Source organism: Nilaparvata lugens, chromosome 7 (genome assembly GCF_014356525.2).
Source record: "Nilaparvata lugens isolate BPH chromosome 7, ASM1435652v1, whole genome shotgun sequence".
In the NCBI taxonomy this organism is placed as follows: Eukaryota; Metazoa; Arthropoda; class Insecta; order Hemiptera; family Delphacidae; genus Nilaparvata; species Nilaparvata lugens.
Genome location: NC_052510.1, coordinates 63,854,336 through 63,870,944, shown reverse-complemented (window position 1 = coordinate 63,870,944; position 16,609 = coordinate 63,854,336). Strand labels below are relative to the sequence as shown.

The following is a 16,609-nucleotide window of genomic DNA, read 5'->3' as shown; positions in this document are numbered from 1 at the left end:
AGAAGTATTCTTCCTTCTATATTGAATTATCGTGGACCTCATGACGAGAACCAACCGTTGTCTGTTGACAGTGAATGTTTGTACCTAAAGCGGCGTTCACATTAGTCAAGTTTCATTGAAATTGATTGATCAATTCTTTCTTATGTTATTGTAGAACATACAAACAGGCGGACAACGACATTGGCCTTAAGTGAGTCAAAAGTGAGAACTTTCCAACGCTCAAATACAACAAAGGAAAAAATCGGTTCATACACGTACGGGTTAGAATATTCACGAACTGGTAGGTAACCCGTGCTTCGCAAGGGTCTATTTTAAAACTACAAAATGAAAACTTGACGTAATAAAAAATTCGAAATTTGAAAATAGGCCTATAACCATCCTCGGTTAATGGAGAATCTATATACAAAATTTCAAATTAATCAGTTAAGTATATTTCAGACGTGATGATGCGTCAAACATATTCCCTATTCCTTACGTGTATAAGCCAGTTTTTTCCTTTATTATAGTATAGAAAACTGATGAATACATAATACTTGAAAACCTCACAGAATCATATGATTTCTCCAATACATCAATAAATTTTAGTTCGATTAGGATCCTCCTCAATTTGAATCGGCAGCCATTTGTTTTCCCAATTCCAAACAAATACCTAAGATACTCGTTTCACTGGGAATTCGTTCTGATAGTACATTATAACTGAATAATATAATTATTACCTATTTTATTGTGATCTATTCATGTTTTTCTTATGAAATTCAATTATAGGCCTACAGCATGAAGACTATTTCCAATTCATTTGTACTGGTGGCAAAATTTTACATTAAAAATAATTATTTGATAAAATCCAAGTTCAATAGTAATGGAAACAAATTCCTTCAAAAATAATTGATAATAATACGTTTCGAGGGAAAAAATTAAGAACAAAAAAAATGGGAAGCATCGTGGATTCCAACCGAGAAACTATCGCTCCGTAAGCAAGCGTTTTACCGCTGCGCTACGTAGAGGTTCGTAAGTGGTAGTCTTATAACACCATTATAACCAGCTCATAAAAAAACACACTTTGGGCTATGGAACTTCATGTAGCCTACGGTAGCATAGATGAATTTGAACATTAATTCTGAAAAATCTAGAAGGAGAATTGAAATATGGGCTTCCAGGTGCACGAGATTGATATTTTTAGAATCTATGTTCAAAATTTGGAGATCTAAATCATTCCCGTTTTCCTGGTATGCAATCCACAAGTTGACATGTTTTGATGCGAACAAACGAACAAACGAACACACGAACAAACACAACCCTACTCTCTCTTATTATATAGATGACGCATCATCACGTCTCAAGTACTCAACTGATTAACTTGAAAATTTCCATATAGATTCTTAATTTACCAAGGATGGTTTCAGACCTATTTAAAATTATTTAAGATTTCATTAGGTCATGTTTCCAGTTCATCAAGTTCCAATTAAACCTTGAGGAGCACGGGTTAACTGATTGTTAATAATATGATAAGGGAAAGAATTATCTTATACACGTATGAGATAGGGAATTGACGAATCGTCATTCGTCAATTTCCTTTCCCGTCATCATGTCTCAACTACTAAAGTGATTAACTTGAAAATTTCCATATAGATTCTTAATTCACCGAGGATGGTTATAAGCCTTTTTACTTTCCTTGCCCTATTACCATAGGTAAGGAAAGTATTGCTTTCCGAAAAAAATAAGGTACCCCGATTTCCAAATTTCTATACGTTTCAAGGTCCCCTGAGTCAAAAAACATGGTGTGTGTGTGTATGTGTGTATGTGTGTATGTCTGTGAACACGATAACTCCATTCCTAATTGACCGATTGACTTGAAATTTTAAACTTAAGGTCCTTATATCATGAGGACCCGACAATAAGAAATTCAATAAATTCAATTCAAGATGGCGGAAAAAATGGCGGATAATTACTAAAAAACCATGTTTTTCACGATTTTCTCAAAAACGGCTCTAACGATTTTCTTCAAATTCATACCATGGATAGCTATTTATAAGCCCTATCAACTGACATGAGTCTCATTTCTGAGAAAATTGCAGGAGCTGCGTAATATTCTCGAGAAAAATGGCGGATAGTTACTAAAAAACCATGTTTTTCACGGTTTTCTCGAAAACGGCTCTAACGATTTTCTTCAAATTCATACCATGGATAGCTAGCTATTCATAAGCCCTATCAACTGACATGAGTCTCATTTCTAGGAAAATTGCAGGAGCTGCGCAATATTCTCGAGAAAAATGGCGGATAATTACTGAAAAACCATGTTTTTCACGATTTTCTCAAAAATTACTCGACTGATTTATTTCAAATTCATACTCCGTATAGTTATTTATCAGCCCCATCAACTGGCATGAGTCTCCTCTCTGGGAAACTAATGGGGGGTTCACCCCATCCTTGAGAAATGTACGTTGTAACCTCCTTCTCGTGCATGAGGTAGGTAGGTAGAGCAGTCTATAAAAATAACACATAGTCGAGATATTTCATCTGTAGAACAGCTGTTTTGACGACTTTTAAAAAATCATCGGATTTCACAATTTACACAAAGGAAAAAGTACTCTGAAAACAATAATTATATACACACATATACAGTAGTCCGATCGTAGTTTCAAATAATTATGTTGCCGCCAATCGTCATTATGTTATTTCTCTAAATATTATCGTTTAAGAATGAGGCTCCCAGTTCAATGAGCAAGGAAAGTTGTGTGAGTGTACCACACCAGATTTTTTAAATTCTTTAACATTTCAGTGGGTCAAGTTTCCAGTTCATCAAGTATCCAATTAGACCTTTGCAGAGCACGGGTTACCTTCTAGTCCCTCACAAAATATGAATCCAACACTTCCAACTTCAACCAAGATTGACACATTAAAGTTTGTCCTCAGAGTACCACATGTAACATGTCTGTCCCATAGTGAGGTCCACGTTATAATGGCGGTGGAGAAAGATAGCAGAACAACGTTGCCGATCCTCTGCCTTCTATGGAGAAGAGCTTAGTAGTGTTCCACATGATGTCATGTCCTATCATACACACCGACTTACAATATCCAAATGTCAGCATTACTGTCATAGGCAGCTTTGTACGACACACCAATCAGTGTTCACTCATCAATAATTGTTTGAATTCTGAATGCTATAGTGAAGTCCACGTTATAATGGCACTTCTTGATTAACTATGGTATTGCTATCCATGTCTATCATTCAACAAAGCGGATAGCGCGCTATCTCTTTCTCGCTTTGCTCTGTTGGCGTTACCGATCCTCTGTCTTGTCAATGCCTTCTACAGAAGGTAGCTGATACAGGTGTATTGATGTGATATTTACTGTTCATTCTCGTTTGAAATAATCAATTATATGTTATTAAGCAAGAAATTATATTTTCCTACAGATACCCTGAAAAGTGACCATTTGTGCACTGATTGCAGGCTGCAAAGAATCACTTTTCCGCACTAGTGCGCAAAGTGAGTACTTTGCGTACTCAAGATTTGCAGCATGACAACGCAAAATAGTTAGTAGGTTATATGGAGCACCAGTGCAGCAAAATCAAAATGAAGTTGGTAACAGTGACTGCTGTGGCTGCTATAGTGAGCAGAGGTGCAACCAAGCACAACGCGCTAATTATTACATTATAATTATATTATAACCAAGGACAACGACAGCACAGTGCCACCACAGCTCACACCACACAGCTGCCCCCCGCCATTCAAACACTACTACATTATTCAGGCAATTTTACCCATAATTACCCACTTTTCATATTCAATGGTACTGTAGGAAAAATTTAATGTGAAATACGTGCGCAAAGTTCGTTTGCTGCACTCAAGAAACCATTCCGTAAACGTTTCTTTCGATGCAGGAAACTGTCACTTTGCGCACTAGTTGCACAAATAACTATTCCAATAATATCATAATGGATTTTCATGATTAAAATGAATTATTTTATTAATTAATCATCAATTCAATTAATTGTCTACGTAATAGTGACAATGGAGAAAGATAGAAGAAAAACGTTACCGATCCTCTGTCTTGTCAATGCCTTCTACAGAAGGTAGCTGATACAGGTTTATTGATGTTCATTCTCGTTTGAAATAATCAATTATATGTTATTAAGCAAGAAATTATATTTTCCAATAATATCATAATGGATTTTCATGATTAAAATGAAATATTCTGTTAATTAATCATCAATTCCACATCATTAAAAGATGATCAGGCAACAGAGCTATCAGCGCGCTATCTCTTTCTAGCTTTGCTCTGTGGCCTGATCATCTTTTAACGATGTGGAATTGATGATTGATTAACAAAATATTCCATTTTAATCATGGAAATCCATTATGATATTATTGGATAATATAATTTCTTGCTTGATAACATATAATTGATTATTTCAAACGAGAATAAACAGTTAATATTACATCAATAGACCTGTATCAGCTACCTTCTGTAGAAGGCATTGACAAGACAGAGGATCGGTAACGTTTTTCTCCTATCTTTCTCCACTGTCACTATTACGTGGACCCCACTATAGCCCATGAACATCATATGAACAGTGGGGTCCACTTCGCACTGATTGCATCGTAAACCTCACAATAAGCTATAAATGGAATCAGAGACAATAGAATATTTTGTGTAGTTGAGAAGTTGATATTGTGGTAGTTATTCATATTGAATGAAAAAGACTAAGAAATTGTCAAAAAACCACTGATTTATTGATAATTAGAAAGACCGGTTTCGGTTATTACACCATTGTCAATCTCTGATAAACTCTGTAATATGACATGACAATGGTGTAATAACCGAAACCGGTCTTTCTAATTATCAATAAATCAGTGGTTTTTGACAATTTCTTAGTCTTTTTCATTCAAACAATAGAATATCCTTAGAAGTTTTCCTCTCTATTTAATGAAATTATCGTGACTTCATAAATGTAACCAACCAATGTTGACTGTTGAAAGTGAACCCAAAGCGGCGTTCACATTAGTCAAGTTCACTTGAATTCAAGTATCATAAGCTGATGACGTCATGTCTTATCATACCCACACAGGCTGACAACAATATCCCAATGTCAGAATTACTGTCATGGGCAGCTTTGTATGTCACACAAACCAGTGCTTGCTTACTCATCAATAATCAGTTGAATTGTGGATGCGAGCTAATGGATTACATCAATGAATGAGTCATCAACGGAATGACGCGCTGTGATTGGTTCAAACACAACAGTTTGTGATTGGTTGAAACCGTTTCTGATTGGTTGCTAATCACTTAGCAGCTGGTGAGTGAGAATGCATGAGTGATATCTTTGAGAGTGATAGAGTTTCAATTGGTTAATTCTGTGAGACTACAGATGCAGTATGAGTGAGAGGGGTCGATAGTGACCTCCCAGTGAGTGATAAAGACAGAAACTAAGATAAAATTCTATTGTTTAATTTTGTGAGAGTACAGAGTGATGCAGTGAGAGTGGGATGGGATGATAGTCACTTCCTTATGAGTGAGAGAGACAGGGACTGAGAGAGTTTCTATTGTTTAATTCTGTGAGAGTACAGGATGATGAGAGGGATTGATAGAGACATACTTGTGAGTGAAAGAGACAGAAACTGAGAGAGTTTCTATTGTTTAATTTTGTGAGAGCCCAGAATGATGCAGTGTGAGTGAGAAGGCATGATAGTGACATCTTTGAGAGTGATAGGGAGAGGAACTGAGTAAGTTTCAATTGTTTTATTCTGTGAGAGTTCTGATGCAGTGTGAGTGAGAGGGCATGATAGTGACCTCCTAGTGAGTGATGAAGACGGAAACTAAGGGAATTTCAATTGTTTAATTCTGTGAGATTACAGATGCAGTATGAGTGAGAGGGGTCGATAGTGACCTCCTTGTTAGTGAAAGAGGAAGAACACTGAGAGAGTTAAAATTGTTTAATTCTGTGAGAGTACAGAATGATTAAGTGTGAGTGAGAGAGGTTGATAGAGACCAACTTGTAAGTAAAAGAGACAGAAACTGATAGAGTTAATATTGTTTGATTTTGTGAGAGTACAGAGTGATGAAGTGTGAGTGAGAGGGGTTGATAGCGATATACTTGTGAGTGAAGGAGACAGAAACTGATAGAGTTTCAATTGTTTTACTCTGTGAGAGTTCTGATGCAGTGTGAGTGAGAGGGCATGATAGTGACCTCCTAGTGAGTGATAAAGACGGAAACTGAGGGAATTTCAATTGTTTAATTCTGTGAGAGTACAGAATGATTCAGTGTGAGTGAGAGGGGTTGATAGAGACAAACTTGTAAGTGAAAGAGACAGAAACTGATAGAGTTTCAATTGTTTAACTCTGTGAGAGTACAGAATCATTCAGTGTCAGTGAGATGGATGATATGAAGGTATGATAGTGACATCTTTGAGAGTGATAGAGAGAGAAACTGAGTAAGTTTCAATTGTTTAATTCTGTGAGAGTACAGAATGATGCAGTGTGAGTGAGATGGGATGATAGTGGTATCTTTGAGAGTGTTAAAGACAGTAACTGAGAGAGTTTCAATATTGTATAACTCTGTGAGAGTAAGAGTGTGAGTGAGATGGGATGATAGAGGCCTCCTTGTGAGTGATAGAGATAGAAACTGAGAGAGTTTGCATTGTTTCTATAGGGGCACAGATGGTGTACCTCTCAATTCAACACGGCTATCTCGCAAATTGGTATTTGAGTGATTGGTGAAACAATTGAAAGTCAATTATGTATGTTCACAGTTCCATTTGTCATATTGTGAGGTCCACGTGTTAATGGCAGTGGAAGAAGATAGGAGAACAACGTTGCCGATCCTCTGTCTTCTCAATGCCTTCTATAGACGGTAGCTGATACAGGTGTATTGATGTAATGATAACTATCCATTCTCGTTTAAAATAATCAATTATATTCTATTAAGCTAGAAATCATATTTTTCAATAATTTCATAATGAATTCCATAGTAAAGATGAAGTATTTTGTTGATTTATCATCAATTCTACATTGTTGAAAGACTATCTGGCAACAGAGCAAAGCGAGAAAAAGATAGTGCTACTCGCTTGGTTGAACGATAAACGAGGATAGCAATACCATTGATAATGAAACACTGCCATTATAACGTGAGGTCCACGTGACAAGGACAGTATTTGATTGGCATTGGTGTTGCTATCCTTGTTTAAGATTCGACAAAGCAGATAGCGGTATCGTTATCTAGCTCGGCAACGTTGCTAGATCGTTTCTTAACAATAAAAAATATAATTGATGGAAAAAATATTGAATCTCAATCATGGAGATTTATTATAAGATGATTGTAATAGTATCCTACGTCACAAGGACGGAAAGGGGCCTTTTGTAGGCGAGAATGATGTTTCTAGTCGAGGCGTTAGGCGAGACTAGAATTCCATTCGAGCACTGCAAAAGACATTCACGTCCAAGTAACGTACACTATTTTTTGTAATGATAATCTAGAAAAGAATAATTGAGAAACAGAAAAAATTACCTGCTTGTACTGACATTACTACATGCATTCTATAAACATAACTTAGTTTATAAAGTTTTGGATCAGGAATATTTCTTTTTATAGTTGACAAAACTTCCACCTGGAGTGCTAAAAGGCGGTTTTTGTACCAGTTTTGCTGTTCCTAATTTGGAACTAGGGAACGTACTCGACTGTAAAGATAACATATGATTTTATTACAGTATAGTATGATGTAATGAGAATCATATGTTTATTTGTTCTACAATCAGCTGTTTATCGGCTTGATTTCATGGTTGTAAAACAGCTGAAATTGAATGACTATGACAAAATATATATTTTCTTGACGATTGAGATATACAGAGTGAGTCATACAGGGAATGTATGTATGGGAACCCTTATCCTGAAAGTGACAGTATTATATCTACAACAGTCTCCAACTCATTGAAGGGTTCTATAATCTAGGTTATACAAGAGCTCTATAATATATATAATAGATCGATTAAAAATCATGCAAAAATCATAATAAGTCATCAACACTTACCTTTGAAGTGAATGATGTGTGATCATATATCAATTTAAGATGGGGTCGGTTATCTGGAACAAAAGATTGAAACATTCGGATCAATTTGGTTCGGTACCCACCTAAATCTGTAGGTCCACTCATCCCTCATCATAATCATCAGTTGAATAACACACGCACAAGCCTGAAGCTCATATGGGCATCATCCTCAGCAGACAAAGAATGATGAGCTACTTGAGTTGAACGCATACGGAGGCTTGAATTAAAGCGAGTATAAGAACTCATTGGGAAATAGACGGATAAGAAAATATAGTGAGGTCCACGTTGCAATTGCAGTGGAAAAGGATTGGAGAACAGCATTGCCGATTCACTGCCTTGCCACTGCCTAGGATAGCTGATATTGGTATATCTGATGTAATGTCAACTGTTCATTCTTCTTTGAGATAATCGAGAATATTTAATTCGTCAATAGAATATATTTTTCAATGATTCTCATAATCCAGATTGAACATTTTATCAATCAATTATATGTATTGTGGAGCTGTATCCAAATGCCTCACGTTGGGCCGGCAAATCGTGTGGAGCGTTTTATTTAACGGCTTCACATATGTAGAGTGAATCTTGTACTAAATCAACGGTGTTGAGGTTATAAATTTTGTAATTGCGTGCGTGGACGCTGAGTGTACACCAGACTGATTGATTCACTACAAGATTCAATACAACTGTCGGAATCGCGGGAGGCCTAAACGCTCGCTCACCCTTGATTCTTCTAATGACAGATTGTATAGTGATGAAATTTTTATAAGCAGCGTAGCGATCGCTAAACACTGAAGGCGGATATCTTAAAATTATTACCTGTGAAGAATGAGCATACAAAATCATACAGGTCGAGCAAAAATCCCGATGTAGATAATTTACGGGACTGCGTCTCTAATAAGTTCCGAAGGATTAATATACGGTATTTGAACCAAATATCGTTCGGAATATATTTCGAGAACAGAGTCTTGTCGGGTTTTAAGCTCTATTGTAGGAAATTATAGGATCTCTGGCTGCATCTGCTGTACTGTTGATGTATTCGCTCCTAAGTCGAGGTTGGTAACAGATAAAAGCTGATATATGAGCAGGTAAGGACAAAGAACAAATATCTCGATCTGACCCCACTCACTACATCCACTTAGACCTGTTCCAATATCCAGCTTAATTCAATTATTTCAATGATCGTATTCGATCGGTTCTTGATGATATAGAACGTATCAGACACAATAATTGACAGGCTTAAGAATAATCGAACTCAGAAAACGAATTAACAAAATTGAAATATATTATAATAAATATATGATCTCACAGTGCAGATTCAGAATATAATTTACAGATTGAAAGTGGTTTAACATTAACAAAAATGATTAGCAATTTTCTTGTACTTGCATGATACCATGCGTGATTCGACAGAATTTTAACAGTTTTGAAAAAAATAGTGAAGAATGAATAAAAAATGTTTTTTAAAATTGTTCGGGGTCGTGGTTCTGGCAGCGGAGGATAGCTAATCAACTACAATTCTTAGAAATTCTATATGAATAAATTCTAGGCTCTTAAATGCTAAAACGCTTGTCGGCGTGGCCAATAATTTAACGAAGAAAATTTTATATCTTTCTGCACTTATATATTTTCGAAGTCTATATATGTAAATTCATCTATAATTTTGCTGTATTGTAAGCTATTGTATATAAGTGTATAAGCCAGTATATATTGTAATCTACATGAATAAAGTACTCAATTAATCAATCCCCTCTATCTCTTTCCACTCCACCTTCATCATTCTCGTTCTCCACTAATCTCTCTCATAATCTCTCTCTCTCTCTCTCTTCTCGTCATTCCTCTTCTCATTTATCATTATCTTTCAGCTCTTCTCTTCTTTCTTCTTCTTCTTCTTCTTCTTCTTCTTCTTCTTCTTCTCTTATATATAATAATTATTTCACCTTCTTCCTAGACTTCTTCTTCTCTCCCTCTTTTCACTCCTTCTCCATTATATTCTCGTTCACCACCAATCTCCCTTATCTTCTCTCTCTTCTCCTCCTTCTTGTTCCTCCTCTTCTCATTATCTTTTACCTCTTCTCTTCTTGTTCTTTTTCTTCTCCTCCATCTTCTTCTCCATTCTTCTTCCCCCTCTTCATTGTCTTCTTCTACCTCTTCTATTTCTTCATTTTTTCTCCTTCTGGTCCTTCTGCTTATTCTTCCTTTTCTGCTCCTTCTCCATCTTCTTCTTTTTCTTCTCCTCCTCCTCCTCCTCCTTCTTCTTCTTCTTCTCCTTCTTCTTCTTCTTCTCCACAATTCTACCTACTAGCAAAAACACAAAGCAATCAAATAATTAATGTTGTAGCAGCAGCAGTAGCAAAAGGCAGGCTACTGTAGGTGTGTTGCACCTGTTTTGTTATTAAATTTGTAAATGTGTGGCCGTTATCGCGAATTTATGGCCTCCTCTTACAGCCGAATATTGCTGCAATGAAGCTGTACAAAACAAAGCCTGCGCAATTTCACAGGCCGTGGAAATTTGCAGATATCAAGCTGGCATTTGCTTATAATATATATGTAACTTGTATACTGTAATGTGATGAAATTTGTGCACTATATTGTTCACAAGTCACTTGATTATTTCACTGGTTCAATAATACAAGTAATACAATTTCAAGACTGTGTTGTCCAAAAGTTATTTGTCTATTTCACTGCTCAGAAAGCCTGGGTCGGAACAGGCAAGCAGTAGTAGTAGTAGAAGGAGAAGAAGGAGGAGAAGAAGATGAAAGAAGAAGAAGAAGAAGAAGAAGAAGACGAAGAAGAAGAAGAAGAAGAAGAAGAAGAAGAAGAGGAAGAAGAAGTGAGGTCCACATTATAATGGCAGTGTTTGATTAACAATGGTGCTGCTATCCTTGTCAATCATTCAAGGAAGCTGATAGCGATATTTCTTTCTCGCTTTGCTCTGTTGCTTGACCGTCTTCCAACAATGTATAATCAATAGATAATTAACAAAATATTCCATCTTGATTGGGAAATTATTGAAAATGTAAAATTTCTTGCTTAATAGAATATAATTATTGAGTATTTTGGACGAGAATGAACAGTTAATTTCACATCAATACACCTGTATCAGCTACCGTCTATAGAAGGCATTGACAAGACAGAAGATCGGCAACATTGTTCTGCTATCTTTCTCCACTGCCATATTAACGTGGACCACACTATAGTATAATAAATATTAATTCCATGAGCTCTTATAAACTATTCTAATTCTGTAACGCGGGTTGCCTATACATCGCTAATCAGGCGTACAACGTTCAGAATAGTATACCGACTTCAATCAAGATCATTTCAATGTGTTGTGATGTCCTCAGTTAGATTATAACTTTCTATATACTCAGTTCAAAGATTAATCGACATATAAGGCTAAATTGTTATAATCAGTTGTTGTTGTTTATTGTGTAATGTCTAATCTAGCTTTCCCTAATATTATCTTTCTATGTACTTAGTCCAATCCATTACTGATATATTATTTGCAATCCATTACTAGATTGGTCTAATCAGTTGTTATTGTTTATTGTGTAATTTCTAATCTAGCTTCCTCCAATGTTATCAATGTAACTGTTTCATATAAATACGGTATTAGAATCAATGTAAAGTAGTCTTAAGCAACATTCTGTATCATGTAGTTGTATTGCACAGGCTCGGCCTAAATAAAGTCTTTTTAAAAACGCACAGTGTGTTCCTGCGCCCTTAGCTCACGTTATAATCGCCGTGGAGATAGGTGAACAACGTTGCCGATTTCTATTAAATTATTAGCGTATGGCTTTAAATGATGGGGAGACTCAAGAGTAGTTCCACCCCACCTCCGCGTTGCCGATAATATGCCTATTTCGAGGATAGTTCAATCAATTATAACGTGTTCCTTACTTAAGGTGCATTTTCGTTTATGCGTAAATTTCCGCAGTCGACGATGGCAAGCATTGTTGACATTCATATTGTTCAAATTTCCTGTGTGCTAAAACAGCTGATCAAATAAATTTTCATTATCCATCTTTATTATCGACCGAGTGAAGTGAGGTCTAAGATTCAAGTCGAAGGTTTGGCATTTATCTTAATGTTTAAATGTTTATATGTTGCACATTTACGGCGAAACGCGGTAATAGATTTTCATGAAATTTGACAGGTATGTTCCTTTTTAAATTGCGTGTCGACGTATATACAAAGGTTTTTGGAAATTTTGCATTCCAATGATAATATAAAAAAAGGAGCCTCCTTCATACGCCAATATTCGAGTAAAAATCAGACTATAGATTATTGATTGATCAGATATGATTATTCATCATAAATCAGATGACAAGTGATTACACAGATGTGTGGAGAAGCCAGTCTATTGCTGCATTTCCATGAGGTCTATAGTTTCAATCAGGTACTTGTAGATGAGAATACTGCATGAGTTCTACTGTTCACAGAACTACTCAACCTGCCCCATCAAAACATAATCTAACATAATCTTTTAGGTTATGTAGACAAATTTAAATCCATCCAATCTGAGATTCTCTCCCTGTCGTGGTCGACAACGGCATTTAAGCACAAACGAAAACTTCTTCTTTCATTTTCAGATACTATTTATGAGCACAAATGTTATACATTTCCATGAGTAATATTTTATTCTATGGAACTTGTTCTGAAAGTGAAAAACATTATTGTTGCTTTGAGTGGGATAGGGTTGCTCACATATATTGTCACTAAAATATGAGCGAAGAATTTATAGATGTTGTTCCCAACTACTTGTGCCACACATAATGTACTTCAACTTTAAACTCTCGACTGTTACACTCCCGCAGTAACAAGTCAGCTTAATAGTTTGCCCAAAACTAAAAGTCCCAAAACTTCAATCCAGAAACTACCCTTTGCAACTTCAATTTAACACACTTCAACTTCTGTTTTGTTCTACTTGTTTCTCCTCGTAGTTCCTCATTCCTCTTCTCTCTCTTCGTCTTTTTCTTCTTCTCCTTCATCTCCATCCATCATCACTCTCTCATTCTTTCTCTCTCTCATCAATCTCTTCCTCGACACCAACTCATTTATTCATTTATTAGGTTGAAACATCACAATATTGTAATGGAAAAGCAGGCACGAGGTCAAAACTTCACTTTATGGACTTTGTTTATCAAATTGTCCAAAGTAGGGTAACGATTATCACATTTTTTCATGTTTTCTTTTTTCTTCATCACTGTCTTCTCCTACTCCTTCTCTTCCCTCTTGTTACTTCCCCTTGCCCTATTACCAAAAGGCTAGTATTGCTTTGGTGAACTATTACTAAAAAGGAAGTAAGGAAAGTATTGCTTTCCGAAAAAATTATGGTATCCCAATTTCAAGTTTGCTATACTACGTTTCAAGGTCCCCTGAGTCCAAAAACATGATTTTTTCTTCACCGTTCCTCAACTCACTCATCCATCACTTCTTTCCGTTTATGTTCTCACTCTTTTTCTACATCCTCTTCTTTTCAACCGCTTCTTCTCCTCAGAAACAGTTTTTTTCTCTGTTCATCTTTCTACTTTTTTATTCATTTCAGCCATTTTCTCGTCACCCACAAATCTCTTCCGCTTTTTGCTTTTGTTGATTATTCATATTAACTGATTTACAATCAAGTTAATCATTTCATAGTTTTCATAACCGCCACTACTTCTATTCAAGTGACGAAGCAGTGTTTGATTACATAACCTTAACTTTTGGACAACATTAACTTTTTATCAAAAGTTTTGGAGAGAAATAGTACAGGCTCAGCCTAGTTTTTCCTCCATTGTCATAATTGTATTATGATTGTTGTATTTTGTACAATAAATAAATAAATGAATGAAATATTTTTTATTTACCTTCTTCGTCATCCTTCACAACTGCTCTATCATATTCTCTTTGTTTCCCTTTTATCATTTTTGCCTTATCCTCCACTTCTCCGAAATCTTCTCGTCTTTCAGAATCTCTTCTTTCCTCACCTCATTCTCTTCACTTCCATCTTCTTCCAATTCTCATTTCTCTCCCAGTCATCCTTCTAACACCCTCCCTCACCGATTTCCCTAACATATTCCCTTATTTTTCCCCTTTCTCCTCTTTCTCTCCCTCGTAACATATATAATTATTATATAACAATATTTATACATACAATATTATAACAACATTATATAACAATATAATTATCCATAGTTATTATATTACAAATTGCTTTTTCATATCATATACTTTCAATAATTATTTTCTTAGTCTATATTATGTAAATTCATCTATAATTTTGCTGCATTGTAAGCTATTGTATATGAGTGTATAAGCCAGTTTATATATTGTAATCTACATAAATAAAGTACTCAATCAATCAATCAGTCCTCATTGTTATTCACCAAATCTTTCGTCTCTTTTCCTTTCAGCTACAATAACGTTCTCCGTCTTTCATCCTCGTTTCTCTTCAAACCATCCGTCCACTTCAAATTTTTCTTTTCCTCCTCCACCCCCTCCTTCCGCTCCTCCACCACCACCCCCTCCTCATCGCTCCTCCTCCTCCCACCAGTTCTGAAAGTGCACATTAATGCAATGTATCACCTGGAACTTGCTTGGGGCTTGTAAAGCCCAACTTGTTATCTGGTTCAATGACTTCACCAAACTAGTCCTCACTCCCTCTCATAATCATGAATCACTTTTACCATCCATGTGCGCATGTGTGAGATTGTTTCCAGTTCGTATACTATGGTGAGGTCCACGTTGTAATGGCAGTGGAGGAAGATAGAACGTCAGGGTTGCCGATTGTCTGCTTTGTCACTGCCTCCTATAGAAGATAACTGATACCCGTATCTATCTTCTTCTTTATCTCCTTTAAGAAGGTTGGCTATCAACATGGCAATTTTGATTTTTGAGGCAACCGCCCTGAAAAGATCAATGGAACTACTGTTGTACCACTGTCTCAAGTTATTTAACCAGGAGATCCGTCTTCTTCCTATACTTTCTTTTGCCTTGTATCTTTCGTTGTATGATGTTTTGCAAAAGTGTATATCTCTCTCCTCTCATTACCCGTATCTATATATATATATATATAAGTGAAATGGCACTCACTCGCACTGACTGACTCACTCACTCGCAGAACTAAAAAACTACCAGACCAAAAACGTTCAAATTTGTTTAGTTGGCCCTTGAGTTGGGGATCGAGCGCAAAGAATCTTTTGGCAATTATATTTATTTTATTAGCGTATGGCAAACACATAGACACACACATACACACACTGAATTCACAAATATATGCATGTTTTTGACCTTTGTCAGCTTGAAAAAAAAAAATATATATATATATAAAACAATAAACCATCTATCTAGTTATAGAATAAAATATGACAAGAAAGTGTATATATGCACAGGGAAATAGGAAATAAGTCAAACTTGAATGTCCAGTTGGTTATGTAGGCTATTGCTTGTGGAGATGCTGCTATAAATCATCTGAACCGCCCTGATAGGCTCGAATAGCACAATGCCGGATGATATGATTCATTGTTTGTCTAGCCTCTCCACATCACAATCAGGGAGGCAATCTACCCATCACTAAGAGATGCTCTACATCTTCCGTGCCCAGTTTCTAATCCTGTGAGTGCTGTCCATGTTCGCCTTGGCAGATCAAACCCAGCAACACCCCTCCCAACAGAATACCTCAGACTAACTGAGAGGTGCTCTATCCATCCACTCCTCCTCCCAGCTATCAGCAACAGAGAGATTCTCACGTTCTAGCCGCTCAGCCAAGCGCTTGGGAGGGCGCCTTGACTCAGCCTGTTACCGAGCTCCAGAAGATCTCTGTGGATTGGGAGTGCTCTGTCATTTTTTATATATTACTCCCGAACAAGAGCAAAAGATCTTCGCAGCCCTGGTGGAGCAATGTTGCTGAGAACTGGCAGCCAATATGTGGGGGTGGTCCTAATGGTCCCAGAAATTAGTCGCATGGAATTATTCAGCTGAGTGTTGACTCTATTCACATGGGCACTATTCATCCACACAGCCGTACAGTATTCAGCTGTGGGGTATACTAGTCCTAGGGCAGAACAGCGCAAAGTTGTTGCTGATGCTCCCCATGTTGTTCCACAGAGTTTTTGTAGAATATTACTCCTAGTTTTTAGTTTCTCAGCAACATTATGAAGGTGATTTTTGTAGGACAGAGTGCGGTCAAGCGTCACCCCAAAGTACTTTGGAAAGAAATTATGCTGTAATTGCGTGTTGTCAAACCTCACATCCAGTTTTACCCTAGCCTCCCCATTATTCAAGTGAAAACAGCACACCTCTGTTTTTTTCATGTTAGGTGTAGCCTCCACTTGTGGAAATAAACTGAAAGGAAGATAGGTCTTCAGTGAGGCTCTCTGATGTTGTCTTCATACTCTTGTCTTGAGTGGCCACAGCAATGTCATCAGCGTCATGAAGATCCTTGATGGTATGTTGGAAGATCTGCTGAGTACAATTGAAAAGGAGCGTGGACAAGATTGAACCCTGTGGCAATCCATTATTGAGTACCTTTCTTCTGCTTAGCTTATCATCCATGAGCACTCTGAAGCATCTGTTCTTTAGCA

General features: G+C 36.6%; 1 protein-coding gene across 3 annotated transcripts in view; it reads right to left on the bottom strand.

The window, feature by feature from the left end:
* Positions 1-16,609, bottom strand: part of LOC111046473 — a 230,636-nt gene that overhangs the window by 176,130 nt on the left and 37,897 nt on the right. For all 3 annotated transcript variants that reach the window (XM_039433384.1, XM_039433382.1, XM_039433383.1), the window contains exon 2: positions 8,028-8,080. The gene's annotated coding sequence lies outside the window, so the exon portion shown is untranslated. The remainder of the gene's footprint in view (positions 1-8,027; positions 8,081-16,609) is intronic.